Below are 10,968 nucleotides of genomic sequence, written 5' to 3'. Positions count from 1 at the left end.
GTGCGTGCATGTCGTGAATTCTAGAAACTACGCCAAAACGGTACACGATAGTGCTACAATTTTGGCCCACCTTACTCACCATTGTCCTGTGATGTGCTGTAGCAAGTTTTGTTCAGATTGCTGTTATATTTTGCAGGTTATTGACATTTTAAACTGTACAAAAACTTTTCAAACCACTTTTTCACCTGCCCTGCTCGTGAGCCGCGTTCAACGTCGCTATTACGTCACAATGGGGTCCCAAATTTCTTTTATTTTTTTAATCGCCATGTTTCTTTTCCGCGTGTACTTACCTGGCCTCACAACGAGGACCCAACGACTCCACGGTTACGTTTCCTTCTATTTTACAAGTGCCTTCATGGGTCCTCTCTTCAATTTATTAACTTTAACTTAATTTCTGCTGTCAATGGCACAACTTTGAATGTGGCAGCCGCGCATGCACAGTTTGGTTGAATATCGCATTGGGAAATCGAGTCCAGTCTACTTTAAACGTTGTCTCTCTCACCATAAAGGCAGGAGGCTGAGGGAAGACCTGATAGAAGTATGTAAAATTATGAGAAGAATAGATAGAGTAGACATTCAAAACCTTTTTTGCCAGAGGGCGTAGCATTAAGGTGAGAGTGTGAAGTTTAAAGGAGATGTGCAGGGCAATTTTGTTTACAAAGAGTGGTGAGGGTCTGGAATGAACTGCCAAGAGTGGTGGTGGAGGCAGGTTTGGTAGTGGCGTTTAAGAGACTTTTACAGTAGATAGGCACATGGATATGCAGGGAATCATATCATTATCATCACAGTTGAAAACATCAACGGGCACACTGCCTTACAATGCGATGTACGACAGTGATCAAAACTTCTACTGAAGTGTAGGATGGCCGTTGGCTCGCTAGGACCTCATCCACCCTTTGGCAGGTCTGGTTTTTGGTCCTGCTGGGCATCCACAGCCCCCTCCTGCAGGGAATGAAGGGGTATGAAACCCTTGCAGGCAGAGGGGATTAGTTTATCTTGGCGTCATGTTTGGCATGGACATTGAGGGCTGTAGGGCCTGTTCAATGTTCTATGAACCACTCACTTGGCAAACGGCACATCCAGCCACTCCATCAGCCTCTGCCTGCTCCACCACAACAGCAGCTCAGAGCCCGGAGCATGGGCGTGGAGGTACATCACCCCCAATCCTGAGGAGTAACGAAACAGAGTCCATCATCGGTCTAGCATTGCTTCCCCCGCTCACCCACCCGCTGCTCCTGCAACCTACACCCAGAGGCATCAGTGGAAGCAAAACCAAGCGTCACATGTTGACTGAGCAGACCATGGATGGTTTGTTTTACCTCCTGCCTTTCCTTTCCTGATATAAATTTATTACTGTCAGATGTACTGGTATACAGTGAAAACTATTGTTACTAGTGTTTAGTGTGCTACTTAGGTAGATCACACTGTACAGGAGTATATCAGTCTGTGCAAACAAGAAAACAAACATAGTGCGGAATATCGTGTTACAGCTGCAGAGAACGTACCGATAAAAAAATGTAATGACTGCAACAAGGTAGATTGGATGATTGGATGAATCTATGCTTAGCATATGAGAGGTCTGTTCACCCAAGTGTCCGATAACAATGGGGGAAAACTGTGTTTAAGAAGGAACTGCATATGCTGGAAAATCGAAGGTACACAAAAATGCTGGAGAAACTCAGCGGGTGCAGCAGCATCTGTGGAGCGAAGGAAATAGGCAACGTTTCAGGCCGAAACTTTGCCTGTTTCCTTCGCTCCATAGATGCTGCTGCACTCGGGGGGAAACTGTTCCTGCAGCAGGTAGTAAGATTTTTTCAAGCTTTTGCATTTTTTGCCTGACAGGAGAGGGAAGAGGAGAGAATGATCGGGGAGTGAGAAGTCCCTGATTATTTTGGCTGCTTTTACGAGGCGGTACAAAGTTTAGTGGAGGGGAGGCTGTTCTGTGTGATGGTCTGGGCCGCATGAACAACTCTCTGCAATTTCCTGCCGACTTGGACAGAGCGGTTGCCAAACTGAGTTTTGATGCATCCCAATAGGATGCTTTCTATGGTGCATCTGTAGAAATTAAGAGTTATTGGACACATATTTAATATCCTTAGTCTTCTGAGGAAGTCGAGGTATTGGTCTGCTTTCTTGGCCGTGGCATCAATGTGTTTGGACTATGATAAATTGTTGGTGATATATACATCTGGGAACTTGAAGTTCTTACCCATCTCCAATGTGGCACAGTTGATGCTGGTTGGAACATGTACCACACCCACTTCCTGAGGTCAATGACCAGTTCCTTCATTTTGCTGACACCGGGGGAGAGATTGTTATCCTGACATCACGTTATTAAGCTCTCCATCTCTTTCCTATGTCTCTCCCATTCCCTTAGTTTACATATTGTTGAAAGTATAACACTTCATCAATGGAAAGAAAAATGCAAATTTTCCATAAACCAAGTGAAACCGTGAAACTATATTTATCAACCAAGTCAGCTGGATTCATGTTTTGGTTCTGGTAAAGTTATAGAGTCATGGACAGGTACAATACAGAAACGGGCCCTTCAGCCCACTGACTCCATGCTGGCCATCACCATTTGCACTTATCCTACACCAATCCCATCAAGTCCCCCCTAGTTTCTACCATTCACCTAGAAGGATTTACATGGGCCAATTAACCCACTGAGCCTGTGAGATGTGGGAGGAAATTGAAGCACCCAGGAGAAACCCACACAGTCACAGGGAGAAGGTGCAAACTCCACTCAGAGATCAGGATCGCACCTGGGTCTTGGGCACTGAGAGACAGTGGCCTACTCACTGCACCCTTGTCCCACACTAGGAGTGTTTTAGAATTATGAACAACAATCACATTTTAATGCAGATAAGTGCTGGTTTCTGTCAGGTCTCAGTTGAAAAAATGTGGCATTTTTCCTGCAATTTAAGATAAGGTACGATATTGAAATTCCATTTCACAGTTACACAACAGTAAATGAATAGGTTTCAGAGCTGATGTGTGTGGGGATGGGACGGAAGATAGATAGTAGGTCCAGAGTCCAGTCCTACCCTCACACATTTATCCTAACCCACATGTTCTAATTTTATATCCAAAATTGTAGATTTTAATTGAATAGAAAACATGATAATATGTTGATGTCAGATTCTTATTTAAAGTCTCTGGTGTGTCAGTTACTGCACTGGGGAAAAATACAGAGGTGACGTGGTGGTGATCAGAATACATTGCCAGTAAAATACTGTAGATGGTACAAATGTGGCCACACATAAACAGATCAAAGAGCACACATTTGTGGCCAAAATTCATACGTCCAAGTAGATGCTTTTTAAATTACCTCACTAAACCATGTAAAAAATATTGAGATTTTACTCTCTTTTTCCCAGGGTAGAGGAACCAGAACCAGAAGTAGACACAATGAACAGCAGGTGCGGGAATCGTGGGCAAAATACGAAGTACTAAAGTAACTCCACGTGTCAGGCAGCAACGTTTCGGGTCGGATCTCTTCTTCAAACAGCTGTGAAGTCTGAAGGAGGGTCTTGACCCAAAACATCGCCCTTCTATTCCCTCCACAGATGCTGCCTGACTCGCTGAGTTACTCCACCATTTGGTGTTTTACTCTAGACAAGACTAGGCACATCTATAACATATTTATAATACGGTTGCCCCCTGTAGAGGCAGAACTGGTGCGTTAGAGATTCACAACGCTGCTTTGCTTTAAAAGTGTGAATCTGACCATATGGGATTTCAACTTCCTTTGAGGTTTTGGCTGGTAAAGGGTGTCTGGGTGTGCCCAGCCCAGCCTGGCCCAGACCCACTAAAAAAGCCTGGCATCACCATGAATCACTGCCAACTGTGGAAACGTTGCAAACAGTACAAAGTACTTAGCGAACTTCAGTAGTTAATAACTTGTAAAAAAACATTAACAGATCCAAAGGCCGACTTGCCTATCTTAAAATGGATCACGTTAATTGGTCACGTTAAAAATAGATGGCCTGAGGTTAGCGGGGGTGCAGTTGCATGTTTTTGTGCCCAGAATGGCAATAGTATCAAAGATACAAACCTATCGAGGGAAGGAGGTACTGGTGACATGTTCTTGGGTTCCATAAATACAGGGCTTCTGTGAAATTCCAAACAATATCTTGAATTAAATGTTCTAATTCTAATCCTTGCAAGTTCTCACCCATAACGAGAAACATTTGGACAGGTACATGGATCAGAAAGGTTTGGAAGGATATGGGCCAAACGCAGGCAGGTGGGACTAATGCAGATGGGGCCAGTTGGTCGTCGTGGGCAAGTTGGGCCAAAGAGCCTGTTTCCACACCGTTTGACTATGACTTCCATACAATCTCCAAGACCTCCACATTCAAGCGTGTTCAATTGTCATGGCCATTGGACCAGAACAAAGCAGCTTCATGGGAACATTTAATGCAACAACACAACAAATAATATACAATAAATGATCGGTTATACTATAAGCAGACCAAGATAGTGCAAGTGAATGTGGGTAGTGCAACCTTACACAAATTCCATTGTAGTTTGGTGCTGAGGTAGGGTTGTGGTTAGTGCTGAGCAAGGTAGTTTATCCTGATGGTTGTTGGGAAGAAACTGTTCTTGAACCAGGTGGTTACAGTTCTCAGGCTCATCTGTACCTTCTTCCCAATGGTAGTAGTGAGATCATTGTGTGGCCAGAATGGTGTGGTCTTTGATTCTCCCTCTTAGTTGGAGACTCCCTCCTCTCCCCTCTCCCATCAGGCAAAAGAAAATACACACCACCAGATTCAGAGACAGTTTCTTCCCGGCTGTTATCAGGCAACTGAATCATCGTACCACAACCAGATAGCAGTGCTGAACTACTATCTGCCTCATTGGTGACCCTCGGACTATCCTTGATAGGCCTTTGCTGGCTTTACCTTGCACTAAACATTATTCCCAAATCATGTATCTATACCAGGAGTCTCCAACTATGGCGAGGGTCGGCGGAGTCTCTGGTGGAGGCCCGTGGGAGGCTGGAAGAGAGATACGGGTCAGCGGCAGCAGCATCGGTGGCCCTGGTGGACAGTGAAGGTCAGCGACAGCGGCCTGTGAATGGGGTGAGTGGGGGTGAGTGAGTGAGTGAGTGAGTGAGAGAGTGGGTGAGTGGGTGGGTGAGTGAGTGAGTGAGTGGGTGGGTGAGTGGGTGAGTGAGTGAGTGAGTGAGTGAGTGAGTGAGTGAGTGAGTGAGTGAGTGGGTGAGTGAGTGGGTGAGTGAGTGAGTGAGTGAGTGAGTGAGTGAGTGAGTGAGTGAGTGGGTGGGTGGGTGAGTGAGTGAGTGAGTGGGTGGGTGAGTGAGTGAGTGAGTGAGTGGGTGGGTGAGTGTGAGTGAGTGAGTGAGTGAGTGGGTGAGTGAGTGAGTGAGTGAGTGAGTGAGTGGGTGAGTGTGAGGGAGTGGGTGAGTGAGTGGGTGAGTGAGTGGGTGAGTGAGTGAGTGGTGAGTGAGTGAGTGAGTGAGTGAGTGAGTGAGTGAGTGAGTGAGTGAGTGAGTGAGTGAGTGAGTAAGTGGGTGAGTGGGTGGGTGAGTGGGTGAGTGGATGACATTTCTTAATTTTTTCCTACAGCCCGCAATGCTGAAAAGTTTGGAGGCTCCTGCTCTATACCCTGTACATAACTAGATTGTAATCATGTATTGTCTTTCTGCTAACTGGATAGCATGCAACCAAAGCTTTTCACTGTACCTCGGTACACGTGACATTAAACTAAACTGACTGATGATATTGGCTGCCGTCTTGAGGCAGCGCCTCCTATAGAGTTGTTCAATGATAGGGTGGTCAGTACCATGATGGACCGGCCAGTGTCTACCCACCTCCTGCAGCGTCCAATGTTCCTAGTCATTCAAATGACCAAATCAGGCCGTGATGAGACCTCTCAATGTGCTCTCCACTGTACACTTGTTGAAGTTCGACAAGAGCATTCTCCACCAATTCTGGCCTCTGGTAGATCGCTGCTTTGTTCCTGTCTTCAGTGTCCCAAGCCATGTGCCCTGGCATTCCATCCCCAAACCTTTTTAACACACTCTGAATATCTTTGATCAAGTTTTTTTGCCACCTGCCCTGATATGGACATTTCGATGTTCAGGAGCCTTCTTGGTGAGGGAAGTGGTTTTGTTGCCACTGTCAATGTTGGACTGTGGAGGGACAGAAGAACAGGAGAAAACTGGAGCAGGATTAGGCCATTTGCCCCCTCGAGTCTGTCCTGCCAATCAATCCGACCATGGCTGACTTCAACTCCTCTTCTGTGCCAGTACTCCATCACCGTCATTCATCGTGATAATCCTTCAAATATTTATATATCTCCACCTTAAATTTATCTAGCAATTCAGCCTCTGTCATCGTTGGATACAGAGAATTTCAGAGATTCACCACCTTCTGAGAACAGAAGAGTGAAGACATTGTTAGGAAAGGTATATGGGCCAAACACAGGAAAATGGGACTGGCTTAGATGGGGAATCTTGGTTGGCATAGACGTATTGGACTTGATGTATTGTTGTTAATACCCGTGGCTCATTAAAGTCCTTCAGGTGGGAATCTACACTCCTTATCCAGCCTGGTCTACAAGAAGCCCACTGTAAGTTAATCAATCCTTAACAGCCTATTCAATGCGGGCGCATATAGGGACAGGCTACAAAGCCTTTAGCCACCCTGTGCAATGAAAGAATAGAAACCTCTGAGTCTCTGTTTATAATGGATGCTGTGGTTCACTCCCACATTCGATGATATGTGCGCACTTACCTCCAGGTCCCTCCGCTCCTGGAAGCCACTGAGTTGAGAGAGGGCCAGACATACAGTACAATGCCATGGCCGCACCCTGCACTAATTCTCAACAAGAATCTGGCTGGATGCACTCTCCTAAATGCACCGCACTCTCCCTGATTGATGGCCGGGCAAGCTTCAGTCCAGTAGCCGAAAGCCCTGCTGCTTCAGCTGGTCAGAGTGACCTTTGCATTGACAATGTGTGGAGGTCGGAGGGTGATGATTGACCTGCTCCATACAATCCATGCTTGCATCACCTGTCAACAATCTAGGAGCAGCAGTAAACACATAATCAACAGCAAACTCAATGGAAATGTGGGAGGTCTGGCACTCACCCTGCGATGAATATTCATTATCCAGGCTGAAATGGCTTTTTTCCCACCCCAGTTTACTCATTTAAAAAGCTTTTAGCTGCTAGTCAGACCCATACAAATGTTTTAGCATATTCACTGGATCTGACGAAGGTTGTGGATAGAGAACTGGCTGGCAAACAGGAAGCAAAGAGTAGGAGTAAACGGGTCCTTTTCACAATGGCAGGCAGTGACTAGTGGGGTACCCCAAGGCTCAGTACTGGGACCCCAGCTATTTACAATATATATTAATGATCTGGATGAGGGAATTGAAGGCAATATCTCCAAGTTTGCGGATGACACTAAGCTGGGGGGCAGTGTTAGCTGTGAGGAGGATGCTAGGAGACTGCAAGGTGACTTGGATAGGCTGGGTGAGTGGGCAAATGTTTGGCAGATGCAGTATAATGTGGATAAATGTGAGGTTATCCATTTTGGTGGCAAAAACAGGAAAGCAGACTATTATCTAAATGGTGGCCGATTGGGAAAGGGGGAGATGCAGCGAGACCTGGGTGTCATGGTACACCAGTCATTGAAGTTAGGCATGCAGGTGCAGCAGGCAGTAAAGAAAGTGAATGGTATGTTAGCTTTCATTGCAAAAGGATTTGAGTATAGGAGCAGAGAGGTTCTACTGCAGTTGTACAGGGTCTTGGTGAGACCACACCTGGAGTATTGCGTACAGTTTTGGTCTCCAAATCTGAGGAAGGACATTATTGCCATAGAGGGAGTGCAGAGAAGGTTCACCAGACTGATTCCTGGGATGTCAGGACTGTCTTATGAAGAAAGACTGGATAGACTTGGTTTATACTCTCTAGAATTTAGAAGATTGAGAGGGGATCTTATAGAAACTTACAAAATTCTTAAGGGGTTGGACAGGCTAGATGCAGGAAGATTGTTCCCGATGTTGGGGAAGTCCAGGACCAGGGGTCACAGCTTAAGGATAAAGGGGAAATCCTTTAAAACTGAGATGAGAAGAACTTTTTTCACACAGAGAGTGGTGAATCTCTGGAACTCTCTGCCACAGAGGGTAGTTGAGGCCAGTTCATTGGCTATATTTAAGAGGGAGTTAGATGTGGTCCTTGTGGCTAAGGGGATCAGGGGGTATGGAGAGAAGGCAGGTACGGGATACTGAGTTGGATGATCAGCCATGATCATATTGAATGGCGGTGCAGGCTCGAAGGGCCGAATGGCCTACTCCTGCACCTAATTTCTATGTTTCTATGTTTCTATGTTCAAAGGGCTTAAAATGGATTGATACAGGGAGGGGACATATTTATTCTTCACTGTCAAGGGAAACATCACTAACCAATTAAGTTATTAAGAATAGACCAAGAGCTGTTGTAAGAAAGAAGCACCATGGAACATAGAAAGAACATATAACGTAGAGCAGTGCAGCAGTAGATCAGGCCCTTCAGCTAAACATGATTCCAAAATAAATTAATTTCATCTGCCTGCATATGATCCATATAACTCCATTCCCTGCATGTCCAAGATCCCTCTGTACATCAAGCATCTTGCCATCAACCAAAGTAGCACTTGCTCAGATACCTTGAGAGACCTAAACTTGGATACCCAGTAACGTAACGAAGAATGTGGTGATAAGAATGTGGCCCACATTGAATCATGTCTAAGTCATGTCATCCACTTGGTCTAGTCAAAGTAACCATTACATATAGGTGTGTAGGAAGGAACTGCAGATGCTGATTAACACAGAAGATAGACACAAAATGCTGGAGTAACTCAGCAGGTCAGGCAGCATCACTGGAGAAAAGGAATAGGTGACGTTTCGCAAAATGCGGTCTGAAGAATGGTCTTGACCCGAAACATCACATATCGATGCTGTAGTTAGTGGAAGAAGAGTAAAAAATTAGAAGAGAGGGTTCCAGGGGTTTAGGAGATGAGTTATGAGGCAAAGATCAGACACAGAGTCCACCCCTCAGGCTCCGACTTCAATAAACAACCTGATTGTCTGCGACTCATCGGTATGTTTTTCCATGTTGTTAGATCTATACTTGTATTTTATGAATTATAACCTTTGAAATTATTACCTTTGTAAACTATAATCTTTATAGAAATTATTCCTCATAATTAACGTTCTTCATTTTTAAATATATATCTGTTTAAATTGCTGCGTTCGCTGGAAGTATCTCCTTCTTGGTCAGGAGGGCGACCTACCTTTCGAGATAATGATCATTGACGGCTAAACACGTTCCAAAAATAAGAGACATGTTGGGGATGACGACCACATCAGGCAGACAGTAGATGTGGCAGAAGACAGTGATGAAAACACACACCACACCAAAGGCCACACCAGGTCACGATGGAGGTGGGGATCAAAGGAACAGCCACAGCATTAGATCAGGAAGCAGATTCTGTCCGCACAGTGCAAAGGGCGGCACTGTGGTAGAGCTGCTGTCTCATAGCACCGAAAACCCAGGTTCGATCCTGACCGCGGATTTGGCATCCGACTCAAAGGATAACATTTTCCACACTCCCTCCCGACTCACCTAGGCCCCAGCTCCCATGTTCCTTTTACACTTGCCAGTTTTGTTGGGAAAGTTGTCATAATCCTACATGACTTCTGAAAAATAGTGAATTAAAACTATGTTGTTGTGTTATTCCAGTCCAGAAAATGTGTTAATTCAGCAACACCAACATTTCTGATTTCCCGGTGGCCCAGCACTTCAACTCCCATCCCATTCCAAATCCGACCTCTCTGTCCTGGGCCTCCTCCATGGCCAGAGTGAGTCCCGCCGCAAATTGGAGGAACAGCACCTCATACTTCGCTTGGGCAGTTTACACCCCAGCGGTATGAACATTGACTTCTCCAATTTCAGGTAGTCCTTGCCAAAGATCCTATAGTGAGCAAGATAGTCCACTCCTGCTAAATCCAATGGGCTGACGTGTAGTACGCGACGGAGCAGAAGGTGGGTAATTTCTTCGGCCATTTCAGTAATCCCGACCTGACTTTGGTTATCCCTCTCGTAGTGTAATCAACGTTGCGGGGAAACAGTTTGTGTTAACAAATTATAATTCTGTTAATTTTCTTTTTTTAATATTTTTTAAAAATTATTTTTAAATGGCTCATGTGCTGTGTTTGAGTTGATATTTGTATTAAACTTGCACTCTGTAATTCATCTAATCACACTGTTCACAACTGCAGTATTTGGTAAAATAATAGCAATATGAAGATTCCAGTTGCTCTACTCTTGGGATGTTCCTTAATGTTTTTTTGTGTCTATGGAATTGCTTTTCAACAATAAAATGGGTCTGGTCTTCCCAGTAGCCAGAGAGTTGGTAGACAATAGCTAGATCTGTCTGTAATGGTGGGGTTATCTAAATGAAGCATTTAACAAAATAAAAATTGTTTTGAGCAGGATTATTAAATGATGTATAACTTAAGGATGATTTTAATCAGCGACCATACAACTGATTGGATTGTGTAGGAAAGAATACACATATATGAATGTGATATAAATGTATATAATCATATAACACATACATATATATTTCTCCAGATTTTTATATATAATGATAAACTTTATTTCGAACTCAAGGCCCAGACAAGGGACAACATTACATAAAAAAACATTACAAACCTCCCCGCAACTTTACCCTGGCGTCCCAGCCGTGCTGATCCGGGCCAGACTTCCCACACGCTGTGGAAGGATCTGTTATAGGATCCCACACATCTGATATAGGATCTTTGATAAGCACCTCTTTGCTTTTTATTGTGAGGCAGAGAGGCAGAAAGAAAATTAGAAGTATTTACCAAAGATCTTTGATTTTTACAAGGATATTTCCGTAACCGGCTTCCGACTCCGCACTAGTATCTTTGC

Source organism: Leucoraja erinacea, chromosome 28, assembly GCF_028641065.1.
Source record: "Leucoraja erinacea ecotype New England chromosome 28, Leri_hhj_1, whole genome shotgun sequence".
In the NCBI taxonomy this organism is placed as follows: domain Eukaryota; kingdom Metazoa; phylum Chordata; class Chondrichthyes; order Rajiformes; family Rajidae; genus Leucoraja; species Leucoraja erinaceus.
Note: the sequence above shows the minus strand (reverse complement) of the source record.